This window comes from Gobius niger (assembly GCF_951799975.1).
Source record: "Gobius niger genome assembly, chromosome: 22".
NCBI lineage: Eukaryota > Metazoa > Chordata > Actinopteri > Gobiiformes > Gobiidae > Gobius > Gobius niger.
This window is the reverse complement of record NC_136873.1, coordinates 19,753,116-19,768,854: the sequence shown is the minus strand read 5'-3', so window position 1 is coordinate 19,768,854 and position 15,739 is coordinate 19,753,116.

Here is a 15,739-nt window from a genome sequence, read left to right as displayed (position 1 = left end):
AGACCTCGCTCCTCTGGGACTCCAAACTAGGACGCACAACTTTTCAAAACATTCCAATCTTATATAAACTACTGCCGTTCACTGGGGGGTTTGGGAATGTAGGTAGAACAAAATGGAAAGTGTGGTGTGGAAACGGCCGCCTGTGTGAAGTGTCTCTCTCTGAGATGTGTTTAAATTGTGTGGGAGTCGAGAGCTTTTGATTTAAGCGCAAGGTCAACTTCACTGAACTCCACTCTTTCTCCACGCTTTAGTAATCTGTGTTATTGATCAAGATTCTCACAGTACACATACATTTATCAGGACAGGAGCTAAATAGCGAGTGGAAGCTGGGAAATAGCATATAGTGATACTGATGACCAGCGGGGTGCGGTCAAGACCTGCAGAGCCGTCTCTGCTGGAATAAAGACTTTTACAATAACCCAAATGTATTTGATTACAGATCCTAATATTATTTGAAATACTGTAGCTCAAAATGTAACTTTCTCTGTGCTTAATAACGTTATATTGTCGTCCAATTGTCACACAACAGCCTAGCAACCAACTGGGAAGAGGTCTCTCTGCTGCAGACTGGTGTAAAGAGAACTTGATCATCAACGTCTCCAAAACCACGGAGATGGTGGTGGATCTGAGGAGGGGGAAACCATCACACCCTCTTAAACATCCACAGAGCTACGGTAAAGAGAGTTAGCTGCTACAAATATCTCTGTGTTACACCAGCACATCTCCACCGTAGTTAAGCAGTCCAGGCAGCGGCGGCACCACCTCAGGAGACTGAGGCAGTTCAACAGCTCAGTGAGGGGCAGAAGAACCTCTTGGTCTTGAGCTGCGTCTGAAACCATCACATTGTAGCCTCTAAGCACTAACACTAGTAACTAACTCCTTAACCTTTCATGGGTCGACTGTTAGATCTGTGCAGTTTGGGAACTAGAGCTTCAGCTGCATTTTGAACAATCCGTCCGTCCTTAAACAGGGGAAAGGGAAGTGACATCACCAACAGCTGTTTTTCTTCTTCTTTATAGTTATTGGTGGAGTGCAGGCCAAACAAAAGTGCATGTCGCCCCCTAGTGTCCAACAACAACATAGTGTCCAAACAAAGACATTTAAGGAGAAAAAAAAATCCAAATGATCCAAACATTTCCCTTTAGTGTTATTTTAAGTTTCTACTAAATGAAAACAAAAGCATTTAATCTGTTTCCAGAGTTTACTCTTTAACACTGACATGTGACTGAGCTGTGTTTTGTCACTTTTATAAAGTTTGGCTTGTGCAGAATCTTATTTTTTTTGTTATTATTTTTATTATTAAATGTGCTCCTGTCAATCAACAGTGGTTGCGCATGAGTCACTCGAGGGGGGTGGGGGGTTTGGCGCAGTGGCTTATGGGATGGCACATAGCTCCTAATCACCGGTTAGTTAGAAGAGGACACTCGCCAGAGGTTGGAATTTCTTTCCGGGATTCGGCGACTATCTATCTATCTATCTATCTATCTATCTATCTATCTATCTATCTATCTATCTATCTATCTATCTATCTATCTATCTATCTAACTGCAGAGAGCTACAGCTCAGGTGGGAGAAACTGTCCACAGAACTATTAGTCGTACACTGCACAAATCTCACATCAATCACACATCAAGCGAGTGGATAATCTGTATTTACATTAAAGCTCTCTAGATGCAAAATGTTGTGCTTCCATCACTCGATATTCATTATTTTAGTGACTGTTTTAGAAACATAGTGGCATAGAAAGTGTTCTCTTTCTATCTAAAACCAGATTATGAGGCTGCAGGACATTGTAGTTTCCTGTTGGTCCGTTGGTCCAGGCCAGTGTGTGACGAATCACCTTAATAAGAAACAGCAGGACCAACGTGTGGGCGAAATATTCATAACAACGGAATGAATTTAGGAGGAGACTGACCCCAGACAACAGCATCAATCTGAGGTAATGGCGAGAGAGAGGGATGCAGGTGCGGGGTGATGAATGCGTCTGCGGCAGGAGCCCGAGGCGGCGTGGACACTCTTCATTGTAATGGGACAGTGCAGTAAACCTTCAGAATAAAAGCCCAGGAGAAAGAGGAATCACAGGCAAAACATTCAGCAGCAAGTTTATCTGTGAGGGCCAACAACAAAGAACAGGATACATTACACATTAAAGGTGTACAAAGTATATGGGTTTTAAATGATGTCACGCATAGTAAAGGCCGCCATTTTGAACAAAGTGGAAATTTTCTGTGCAGTGATGTTTCTACTCAAGAAGAAAAGTGTGGAAAGGCCCCCACTCTGTAGTGTTAACAGAGGCTCCGCCTGAGTCCAAAGGCTTTGCTGATTTGAAGTGGTGTCAGTAACTCTCCGGGCAGTTTTTAAAGGTAAAATCCCAAGTTTTCAGATTGCTTTAAAGGAATAGGCCACCGTTTTTATATACTAAGATAAGTTCTTACCTAAGTCACGCAGCTTCTATTGACGGAAGTGAGCGGGGGAAGTCTTTAGGAGTTAATGCGCGGACGTTGTGCTCCTGTATCATTACGCCTCACAATATAGTCCCCCTTTTTATCTGCTTTTAAAATCGACATGTTACATTTCTGTGTAAATATACTTCGCATGAAAACACTTCACGTAACTTTATTTAAATAGGGAACAAGTGGAAGAGCTTGGTAGCTTCTATCGTGAGCTTTTTTGGAGCTATATGACATGTGGGAGAGGCTGCGTATGTGCTCCGTTTGTGTGACAGAGCGCACGGACAAAGACCAGACGGGGATATATTAACTCGACTAAGGTTAGGTAAGAACATATCTCAGTATGTAAAAATGGTGGCCTATTCCTTTAAGTATCAATTCTGCTCATCTGCTGGAGGTTCTATTTTTGGATGTAGCATCTTGACTTTTTGTAAGGGAACCAATTCCTTTTGGCCCATAAAAGTAAGTTGTAAAAGTAGTCAATTGTGAAAAAATCAGTTGGATGCGTGACATTTGCGCCATATTATGATTTGTTGATGTGTATGGTCAACCCAAGCCGATAAAAATACCCATTTCATCACATTTTGACAAAAAAGGTTAAAAATGAGGTATAGTCCCTTTAAGTCAGTTGAGATGTATAGTTTAATATGAGATACACATACAAGATAATATATGACTGTTCCCTCTTGCATCTCAATTCAGATTACAGCCCGCTCGGTCACGTTCTCCTTATTCCACCATTTCACTCTGTTTTGAATATTGCAAGTTTGTAGTAATCCGTATAACATTAATCAATTTTCAAATTGAAAATCAAAATGTAATTATATAAAAGCGTCTGCTATGTGCGCTTTCATTTTTACATTTTCATTCTGATGACGACACCTTTTGAAAACACAGGCTCTTTCAAAATTGTTAGCGGAATTAAAACACCATTTATGAAACGTTTAACTACAGTATATGTCCAGATGTTTTAATGTTAGAAGATGAAGAGAACATGTCATTATACAGAAAAACACAAATGGCAGCTTTTCCGATGTTATAGTTGCATCTGTTCCACTTGTACAAATGACAAACCTGGTAACTTCTCTTCTCTAAATCTAAAGCGACAGCTCTGGAAGGAAAGGCTCAGTTTTCACTCTCGCCTTCAGCCCAGGCCTTAGATCTGCTGTTTGTGGGTTAAAAATAGCACAGAAAAGTTGACATGTTAAATTTTAGATGAAGGTTTGCTCTGACTGCTCACTGAGATCAGACCAGATAAATTAAACATTTGCGATGAGAGGGAATTATGGGCCGTTTGATCATAAACTTTAAAAACATGCTCTGCTCGGCACAAACCAGGAAGTGAGAGTGTGTTTACGTTTACAGGAAGAAAAACAGACTAAAGTTTTCTTAAAGTCGACTTACGCATGAATTAATATTAATATTTCATACATAATTTAACTTGTTAACACTGTATAACAGGGCTTACGTTTAAGTACATTTTCTGCAGGCAGTCGGCATCTGTGGCATTGAGCTGTGTGTAAAACTGAACATTTCAGAGTGTCCTTTTATTGTAGACAGCCACCTGTGCAATAGTCATGTGTCTGATCATATATACATTGGTCCCTGCCCTCCATTTGAGATTATGACATGATCAAATTCATACATGGACTATAATCTGCCCCTTCTCATGTTTCTCTGATGTCACACCACAAACCAAGGCAAACGCAGGTAAACTCCGAATATGTGCCAGCGATTTGTCCAACTCCTGTTCCACTTATCCCCGTATCGACCCACGAACACGAGCGCTCCCCTGCACGAGGCCGGCCGAGCAGAACGGCCCACTTCCCCCCGCGCCGCGCCCACCTCAGCGCCGCGTTTATCATAATAGAAGTTCATTACATCTGAGGCAGGAGCTCCGTCTCTGTCGCGCCGCCTCCAGGTTCATTTGGCCGCGCATCGATTCTCCCGCGCCCGCGAGGCCGCTTCGCAGCGCTCGCCGTTTGATCCGTGACTTTGTATTTTTTTATTTTGAATGATGAGGCAGGTGAGGGATCGTAGGGGGCGCTGTGAGGCCGTAGTTAGGCCACTGCGAACAAGACTTAGGGCTTAACTTTGGATTGAAGATTGGGGAAATCATAGTCGAGCAGTTGAAATGAGGCTACAAACCGTCACAAGTGCGATGTGGGAGTTTACTTTGTGTCATAGCTTTGAAGCTGCCATTGTTTGTGTCCTCACACCTGCCTCAGAAAGACTAATACATGACATGAGCTCAAGGAGAACAATTCAGCACCACGGACAGCGACACAGTCCTTAAACCTCTTAACCCCCGCCTTAACTGAGTGCATTTACTCCAGCTCAGCGTTACCCAAATCTAAAAACATCTGGACTGGAGCTCACAAGAAACACCTAATTTGAAAGCTAAGACTTACAAAACTAATTGTGCCTTTTTTGTTCCGCTGTCGCCATGTTTTGGTCACATTTTTTGAAGCGCTTTAGTCACGTTCTCATTTCGTTCTCGGCTTTTTGGTTGAATTTTTGCTACGTTTTTGTTGCATTTTTGTCACCTTTGTGTCAAGAAGCTTTTAGATTTGGGTAATGCCGAACTGGAGAAAATGTGCTCGGTTCAGGTCGGGGTTAAGAGGTTAAAACATTTTTTTAATAAATAAATAAATGCAGAAACAAATTTTACTCCAATATGAGTAAAAGTTATGTTCACATTATTAACAGAAGAAATTAGTTCTACTCAGTTTAAACAAGTGGTGTAAAGAAACAGAAAAGAGGAGGAGTTGCTGTTCAGCTTTACAGCATCACGTTATACCTGATTTTCTTTCTTCCTTTATTTTTTACAAACAATGAAAGAAGAAGCCGCTAAATGAAAAGGAGTAAATTCAACCTGAAAGACTCATTTCAGCGTCACCTCCACCTCAGCCAATCAGCACTTTCCTTGCAGCCAATCATCATTTAAGCCTCCAGTGTTCATGGCTCGTCCACTTCCCAGCTGTGCTGCGACCCGCCTCCGCCCAATCACCACGGAAAGTTGTAACATTTTTATTAAACGTTAATCTTAATGTCAATGTCAACTTCATTTGTGTAGCACATTTACACCAACACTGGGGGCCCAGAGTGCTTCACATGCAAGGCAAAAAGACAATAAACAACAAAACAAACAACAAAAACAATATAAACAATAAGAAACGCTTTTAAAATGTTTTTTTCTGCGGTCGGAGCAGCTCTAATGTTTTGAGGGAGACTTCCAGAGTTTGGGAGCAGCCACTAAACACCCAACTTCCTCTGACCTCCCTGATCTGACCAGAGCTCGGACAGATACTCGAGGTTTAGGTTCATTAAACATTTACATAGCAGGAAAGAAAAACATTTTCAACCTGTATAATAGAAACAATAGAAACATCTATAAAACTGATTTACAAAACAACGTTAAAGCTCGTGGGATAAAAGGTACTTGATGTTTTTTTTGTGTGGCTCTTCGTGGCTGCATGTGCACATGAAGGCATTTGAATACAAGCCACACAACCGTAAAGTCATCGTGTAGCTGACAGGCAGCCAATGAAAGGCCTAATAGATGGACCTGCATTTATTGAGAATTTAGGCCCATCTATGGTTATTGTAAGTTTGCCTTTTATTAGCAATAACCTGGACCTACTAAACATAATGAATAATAATTAATGTTTGTGTCTGTTATTTTTTATTCAGGGTAAGAGTAAGGGTTAGGGTTATATGATTTGATCACATAACATGACTTCGAGCTCTCCTGAGGAAGTCGTTTAAACACCCAGGTTCGGTGGAGCAACATCTTCAGCTGACTCTTAAGCTCAGCAGTCAAGGCCTGATCCTCTTCATTAAAAAAAAGACAACTATCACGACAAAGATTCAAACTGAAATGTTACATCTCTGACATCTGAAAAAACATTTCCTCATTTGTTTCATCTGGAGAATAGTGTGTTCTGTGGAAAACACTGACTTTAATTTGTCTGAGTTTGATTTCAGAGAGAGATTGTACGGCTTAATCAATGAAAGACACTCTGTTCCTAATGTTCCTGTGGTCTATTTTTACAGCCAGGAGCTTTCACAGAAGCAGCTCATCGAACCGAGGGGCAGAGAATAAAAGGCTGTTTAATAATTTAGCCCAAATTAGCCGCTGCGCTAACGCGAGCGCCGCTTTATTATTTATGCATGTGCTGAGGTTATTATGGCCGATACAGAGACGACGTGGCCAAAGGTCACGTGAGGACCGTTTATTCTCATTAACATTATTATTACTGTAAATATTACGAGGTTATCAAAAGGCAAAGAACCTCTTGGGAGGGTGGGAAAGAGAGCATCCTACAAACATGACTGTGGAGGTCTCAGGAGGGGCCTCAGGTGCTGGCACTAAGGGTAAAAAAAAAAGCCTCACCTGTTTTGATGATAAAAACTATAAATGTGGCTTTCCCAGCACCAGTAAGTAAACAGAAGCTGCGGCCGGACTGGACAGTGTGGCTGACACTGTCCTGCTGCAGCGAAGACAAGTCGACTCCTCTGAGGCCATCACATCATCGCCTCTAAGTACAAACACCAGCGACTAATCATTAACCTTTCATGGGGTCGACTGTTCGATCTCTATGCAGTTAGTGAACTACAGCTTCTGCAGCATTTGCACAATTCGACCGTCCTTATCCAGAGGAAGTGACATCACCAACAGCTGCTGTTCTTCTTCTTTAAAGTTATTGGTGGAGTGCACGCCAAACAAAAGTGCATGTCACCCCCTACTGTACAGTGTCCAACAACAACATAGGTCCCTATGCTAAAGTGGCTATGCTAGTTAGCATTGAGGCTCCTTTTCCTAACTCCTGCCTAACTGACAGACCAATTCGGAGGCTTCTTGTCATGGCGGATGCTGACGCACATCCGGTTTGACGTAAGAGCTCGTTTGGGAAGAGGCCTGAGCCTCACAGAACAACATCCCCATCTCACCCCTCACCTGCCCATGCACCACACAAACACACAAACACACAAACACACAAACACACAAACACACAAACACACAAACATCAGCAACGGAGCCGCAACAAACAGCTTAATATATGCATAAAGAAATACTAGTAAACAGTGCATTTATATGTAAAATATATATCAAATACTTACATTATTCATTTCACTGTTAGATGACCAGGTAATATACTCCATGCTAATAAAGCTACATCCAAAATAAACTCAGTGATAGGTTTTCCTCTCCAATGTGCAGCCATGCACAAATACTCTCCGTGATCCTCCCACAGCCCCTTGAGTGTCTCTGTTTTGCCCTTTAGTTTGCTGCTGATTTTATTGTTTGATTCGCCCGATCTTCTCTTGCTGTTGCGTGTCGGCTTCCTGTATGTTTGTCCTGGGTTTGATCTGAAAGGTGGGCGCTCCCTGCTGTCCCGTTTTGGCCAATAATCCTGTTGATTAAAACGATCATTAGATTATCTAGATAGACCTTTAATTAAATTGCAATTAGATTAAAATTCGATGAATCGCCCAGCCCTACTTTAAGCAGACATCCCAGCGTCTCTCAGATAGTCCAGAATGAACCCTCACTGAGTGAAGATAGACATGTCGCATTTGAGACAACAGCAAAAAGTACTGTTTATTAAGAGGCTCCAAAAGTCATTTGATGAACGAAGCTTGAGAACTAAAAGCAAAAATCGAAACTCTTCCTGAGTCAACATCCTGGACTAACTCACAATTGTCTAAGTGGATTCTGCCCCAAAAAAGGTCAATACATCACAGACTACAAACCCCCCCCAGTTTTAGCATGACATAACTTTTTATACCACTCCAAGAACATATCCTTTTTCCTTACATTATTTATGTTTGCTGATAATGCTTGTAGATGATGATGTCACAATCTGGACTCATGCAGGGACATGTTGAACAGCAGCAGACAAACGTTATCAACCCCTGTGATAACCTTTGACACATTCCCCCCTTTGTCCGTCTCACTGGGGCAGTGCTGACTCTCCAACATTTACTTTAAATAAAGTGGTTTTCGCAGAACACTTCACCTTTCACTTTCTAGCCACTCAAAAGTGTTCTATATTTGCTCCTAAAACCACCTCCGCCCGGACCAGGTGCTTCTGAAAACAAATCTTCTGGAGCAGAACCGATTCAGAAATGAGGGACATCTGTGAGATGTGCGTAAACATCATAAAGTCAATGAGGCGGAAACAAAACTGAAAACTGCTGCTGCGAATGGAGAGGGAGAGGAGAGATAGGGGAGAGATGAGAGAGAGAGAGAGAGAGAGAGAGAGAGAGAGAGAGGGAGAGAGAGAGGGAGAGAGAGAGGGAGAGAGAGAGAGAGGAGAGAGAGAGGGAGAGAGAGAGGGAGAGAGAGGGAGGGAGAGAGAGAGAGAGGGAGAGAGAGAGGGAGAGAGAGAGGGAGAGAGAGAGAGGAGAGAGAGAGGGAGAGAGAGAGGGAGAGAGAGGGAGAGAGAGAGAGAGAGGGAGAGAGAGAGGGAGAGAGAGAGAGAGGGAGAGGAGAGAGAGAGAGGGAGAGAGAGGGAGAGAGAGAGAGAGAGGGAGAGAGAGAGGGAGAGAGAGAGAGAGAGAGAGAGAGAGAGAAGGAGAGAGAGAGGGAGAGAGGGAGAGAGAGAGAGAGGGAGAGAGAGAGAGAGAGGGAGAGAGAGAGGGAGAGAGGGAGAGAGAGAGAGAGGGAGAGAGAGAGAGGGAGAGAGAGAGGGAGAGAGAGAGAGTGGGAGAGAGAGGAAAGGGAGGAGAAAGAGAGAGGAGATGAGGGAGAAAGCAGAGGGGAGGAGGGAGAGTGGAGAGAGAGAGGGAGAGGAGAAGGAAGAGAGAGTGAAGAGGAGAGGGAAAGAGAGGAGAGAGGGAGGAGAGAAAGCAGAGGGAAGGAGGGAGAGTGGAGAGAGAGGAGAGGGGAGGAGAAGGAGGATAGAGTGAAGGGGAGAGGAGAGAAAAGAGGGAAAGAGAACAAATGGAGGAGAGATGGAGGAGAGAGAGGAGGGAGGAAAAATGGAGGTGGGGGAGAGGGGCATAGAGAGGGAAGAAGGAGGAGAGGAGAACTTTGCAACGTTCATTGTGTTACAGTATAACTTTCAGGGTTCATTTTGTCAGACACTAGGGTTAGAGATGTTGAAGTCGTTACCGTTACATGTTTCAGCGCCATCTGCAGGCCGTCATCAGAAGTCCCGCCCCCTGCCGCCCGGGGGACTCAGGACGACAGGGAGCGTAATCACTGGAGGAGAGTGTCCCAGGTGTGGTTGATGGTGTCGGGGTTCCATTTTCCTCATTTCTATGGCTTCTTTTACCCAGCGCATGAATGTGTGACCCGTGCCCCGTCCCAGGCCACGATGGGATTATTTCTTTTACAGTGGTCCTAAAGAGCCCATTTTAAATTCTCCTGTTCTACCTTTTCTTATTTTGTTTGTGTGAGTCGCCCCCTTGTGTATTCTGTTTGATGCTCCTGTTATCTCATGTGGAAAGCTCGACCTATTTCACCTATGTATGATTTATTGCATGATTTGCGTGGAATTTGGTAAATGTGTTTTCCTTTGTTTAAAGCCCATCTTGGGGACTGACACTGTGTGAGTGCTTGTTCAATATGTCTCTCCTCCTTAGATATTGAACAAGCACTCATACAGTGTCAGTCCCCAAGATGGGCTTTAAACAAAGGAAAACAGCAAGTCTACAACAAAGTAAACAACCAGGAGCAAAACCAAAACATGGTGAATACAAAAATATAATGTGTTCGAGGAATAACAGAACCCATCCAGAGAGCGATGAGGAAACACAATATAAAGACAGTAAAACCACACACCAAACTGAGACAGCTTTGAGTGCATCCGAAAGACTGAATACCACAGGAGGAAAAATGCACCGCAATTTACAAAATTCCATGCATATCATGTAATAAATCATAAATAGGTGAAACAGGGCGAGCTTTCCACATGAGAAAAAAAGGAGAGTCAAACAGAATGTGAAAAAAAGAAACAAGGGGGCGACTCACACAAACAAAAAAAAGTGTGAGTCGCACAAGAGAATTTGAAATCGGCTATTTCGGAACACTGAAAAAGAAAAAATCGAGACAGTCCTCCAACGGAAAAACGACACAAGCGGTCGGTAGTTTTATCCCTGAATTACGACCATGTAAGACGTCTACTGAAACAGCGCCCCCAAGCTAAAAGCAGTCCCAGATCTTCAGGCTGTGGAGGACCTGAATGTCCAGCTGTGCCGAAGGCTCTCCAAGTGCTCTGTGCTACTACGCATCACATCTCCCCAACACAGTTCACCACTCTCTTATTATAGTATTCACCTTATTCCGCCCCGCCCACTTTTACAATTCAAGCATTTCCGCTTTGTCCACCGTCTTACGGTGAGCCCGGTGTTCTGTTGTTTTGAGTGAGAAAATCTTGACAAAATGTTGTGGGAGGAAACGAAAACCTCATTAAAAAGATCGGACGGGACAACTCTGCCTCATCCAGTATGTATATCGGAGTGGGAAGATGATATACATATGGCGATATTTTTAATTATTTTGTGTTGTCACTCGGCGTGGACGGTTCAGCTATGAAGAACTATAAAGGCACCGAAGCGTACCAATATTTACACAGCAGCAAAGTTGGTCGTGTTCTTTTGCATGAAGAAAAGGATTACTTCTTTCTTAAAGCCAGTGTCGGCCCCAGTCAGGCCAGGACATCACCTCACTTGGCATGGGTGGTGGTGATTTCCAACGGAGCGGTGGAGACTACGGGATGCTCTTGCATCGCTGGGTTGGGACGGTCCTGCAGTCACGCTGCTGCCATACTTTATTTGAACAGAACGTACTGTAATGTCAACTAGGCTTTTCTATTCAAAATATTGAAAAAGCACTGCAATCTGTCGCTTCCCTGTTATGTGGTATGCGGTGCTACCTTTGGTTAAGACGTAAGTTGATTTACGGACACTTATTGTCTTGTTATGCCTCGTTCTAAAACCTCAAGATTCTACAAGTAGGAGTCGCTGTATTGATTTTACGCTGTAATCTTAGTGTTTCACCACAAAATACAGCTGCAAACACAATTGACAGCCGATCAGTTTCAATGCTTTACTTTAGGTGACAAAGTAGCTTGTTAGCTTAATTTTCTGGAAAATGCTGACTTGTTTGATCTGTTTTGGGAACAGTAACAGCAGCTGAATAACTGTATGTTGTCTAATCTCTGGGTACTATGGAGTGTGGTAAGTAAAGCCAGGTAAGCAAGCAGAGTCAAGGGAACTCCTGGAAATTAAATGTCCGTTCTTCAAGGCTGGTGAGACATTAGAAGCCCTAATGGTGAGCCACAAATATGATGTAAGGATGGTGGATGGAATGCCTCAGCTGCTGGAGAATGGTCCCCGTGGTTTTTATGTCCAGGTTCAGCTGGGCATGCTTTGCACTGGGCGACCGGCCTGTGAGCTGCTCGTCTGGTCATCGTCCCAACAGGTGATGCTCCATGTTCCTTTCAATAAGGAATTCTGCTCCAAAACTGTTGAAAGGCTTAAGACATTTGATTTTAAATACCAACTTCCTTTTGTAGAAGTTGAGCACCAGGATGGGTGATTGGTGCTTTGTGACAGATGTTGTAGTTTGTGCTAAGTTTGTTTTTTGACTTGCTATGTACTTTAGGACTGTGTTTGTCAACCATTTTGAGCCACCGCACCCTTTTACAAAGAAAAATCTCAAGGCATTCCACTAAACCACAAATGTTACAAAAAGGTATCCAACAATATGTAATTGCTAAGCAGTGAGAAAACATTTGGGTCAAATAGTATTTGTACAAGTACAAAACTCAAGCCCTTCTCTTTGAGATATCATCTTGGCCACTGACTCTCCTGGGTGACCTCCACTGACGGAGCATTTTACTGAAGTGCCTTTGAAGCACGAGGATCTAGCTCTCTGACATTTCTGTTCGCTTGCCAGGTAAAAGTTGGAGGCCCCTTCTTTAAACATTGTAAAGTAGGTAACTTTTCATTCTTCCTTTTTTTGTCCAACTCCTCCAGCCCTGAGTCACAATGTGCCCTCCCCAAAGTGCAGATTGGCCTCTCAGTTTGGGTCGTGGTCTGCTCTCTCTGCGCTCCTTTTTTTCTCTTGGTTTTCTACGTCGCCTAAAAAAATGGAAGAAACGCCCCACCGGAAACTTCAGCTTCAACTTCCCTTTTTACCTTCAACGCCAGATCGTAGATAACCTAAGTTGTGGTCACAATCTGCCTTTCTCTCGTCTTAATAAACACTCAAACAACAGACGCAGCCGTTAGTTTGCTGTATCTGAACACTTTTGGACAGACAGTGTCTCACCTGTGCCGGGACCTGGCTGTGGTCTTCCCTGTCACCGGCCTACAGCTGCGGCGAGGGGGCGGAGTCGCCATCAGAAACATCAGCATTGCTTTAGGCTGGCGTGCATTGGCCGCTCTGTATATCTCTATGTCGAGGACTTCACTCTGGAACTGATTAGCAGCGTCTTAATCGTAGGTTTGGCAGTGGAGTAAATTTCTACCTAGAGAAAGGATAATAACTTGTTTCAAAGCTTTTTTTTTTTTTTTTTACCGAATGGGCACATCCGGATGATTAAACCGCTGCATCTGTCAGGAGTTGAGTGTGTGGTTCTGTAAATGTAGCTTTCTGCTTATGTGACCTTTTCGTGCAAACAGGTCTTTATGTTAAGCAGGGGTTAATGAACCGTAAATACCCAATGCAGAGCTCATGTTCATTTGAATGCATCATTTCGAGATAGGGTTGAGCGATGTCCCCTTAATTGGCCGTTGACGATGTTTACAGTGAACCATCGTGATGGACGATGATATCGTCCATTTCTCATTATAAGCATTTTTAAAGACATTTACATAGCCTATATATGCTGCATATTACTATGTATGTTAGGAAAATGTGAGATTGCAGGATAAATTGATCTAAACTAAACATGATCTGAACAGAGTCACGGAACACGACTTTTGCAACAGAAATGTGTTAAAACTCGTGCGTAAAGTCTGAGAGGAGAACGACTTATTCAGAGCGCCAACTCCTCAATACCAAGGCTCTTTGCATTTTGCATTTGCTCAATTTTAACGTAATGTTTAAGAAACAGTGGGTGAACGGGACAATATGTACACGTTTGCGTCAGCTTTAGCTGTAAACATCAGAGATTCCACCCCGGCCGTAGGACGTAGAACAACGCGAGCCTCGGCCAGAGGAGACGGCTCTGTGAACTTTAGATCCTCCACGTTTGGACAGAATTGTTTCTCTGTAAAAGCTGCAGGATGTGGAACTCGCTGCCATTGCCTGTTCGAGAGAGTAGCACTTTACAACAGTTACAAAACTTAATCTGAAGAAGTGGCTGAAAGACGGTCAGATTTGTGAGCATTAACACGGGGGTAAATATGAGAAGGTACAAATTTATAAAAAACTGTATATAATTGTAATTGCTATTGTAAATACTGTAAATATTGTATCTGAATGTTTGAGGTGATCCTTTTGCCGGTGCCTTATATGTATTTTATATTGTGAACGAACTCTAAAGTCAGATGCTCATTGGTCACTGTTTAAACCTGCTGTCACTTTGCCTCTGCCCAGGGACCACAGAGCTTGTAGCTAGCTTGTAGCTATCTCTGGTCTGTGCAACACATTTGTTGTGCAATGTCCCTGTCAAATAAATAAATAAATAAATAGATTTATTTGTGAAATGGTCTTTTAAAAGGCTGTTTTCTCAAAATACATTTTTCTCACATTTTGGCGACACTATCTCAACGTAAATAGCTCCTGCAGACACATTTTCCAGCCTTGGACTTAACAATATTTTTAAGGTGTTTTTCAAAGGGATTATTTAATATCTAAATAATTCCCACCCGTATTTACTGAGTTTTGAATTTCAAAAAACAAGGCAAATACAACACAAGATATCAAAAATCCCCTCTGAAAAAAAACATATCAATTTATTTTCGTAAATTTAAACAGGGCTTGATCCACTGTTCAGATTTCGCCGCCAAAAATGAGATAAGATAAGAGATAAGATGATACTTTATTGATCTCACAGATGGAGAAATTGCATTCAATGAGAGAGCATCCGGCAGCAGCACCATTCAGTGCGCACCACTCTTTTTCCACTCTTTTTTTTTCTTTGGTGAAAGATCGTTGTGTCGCGGCCGCCATCTTCACTGTTTTGGTCACAGGAGGAGCACTGGTTGATGGGAAATCCGTAGACGATGACCACGGCGGTGAAGCTCTTGCGCTTGGCCACGATATTCTTGGCCACACAGGTGTAGTTGGCCGTGTATATATGTAAATATATGTAAATATGGAACATCTTGGACGCCTTATATAAACACATCAAATGACAGAAAACTTGCAATACATTTTTTTCCTCATATTGATGTCAGTAATCTTCAGCAAAAGTTTCAAATTGATATCTCTGCATTTAACAAGTTTCCTTATTCACCTGCAGCGCCTCACCTTCATCCACTTTAGGTTCATTTTCAACCCTTTTAAGAGCCAGTTTAGTCCTGCTTTGCTCTTGTTTTAGGTCTGGTAGAACTTGGTCGTTTATCTTCTTGTATCTTCTGAGTGTTGCGTGTTAAGGGAGCGGCGTCGACAGCTGAGGACGGATGCAGCTTTTAGATTCACAACATACATACATTTTAAGATATTCTTTCAGACACTCACTGATGACGGCGAAGGTCACCAGGGCAAAGAGCACGGCCAGAGTCATGGCCTTCAGAGGAGCAGAACTCCAATCACGACTCCAGGAAAAGGACAAAGAAGTGCAGAGCTGTAAGTTAGTAGCTGGTCATGGAGTCTTACCTGAGGTTGTCTGTTCTTCTCGCAGTCAGAAGTTCCTCAAAGTTGTTGTGTTAAATGCATCCAGTGCAGCCCTTTTATACAAACAGTGAAAGTGAAGGGTTAACGGCTTGGTTAAATGCCATGTCTTAATGAGCCGAGTAAACAGACTGTGGAGAGGGATGTGTCGCTGAGTAAAGACACAATGAACTCTTTTGAAATCCTCGGATGTAAAGGGTTAGATGAAGCCTCCTTCCATGTGTTTGAACTGACAGTATCAATTAGCGACTAATGTCATGATGATCAGCCTCACGATCAACGATTATACGTCACAAAATGTAAATATGAAGCATGGGTTTAAATGGGTTTTGAATTGAGAATTGTAAATTATGTCTTTTCATAAAACAAGCAGGTGTTTAGCAGCTTGTGATTCGGAGGCTTTTATGCAGCAGAACAGACAGAACGAGTGTGAGAGCATCACGTTTATATTAGAGAAGGATTCAATCGAAGCGGTTTTCTGACAACTCCAAAA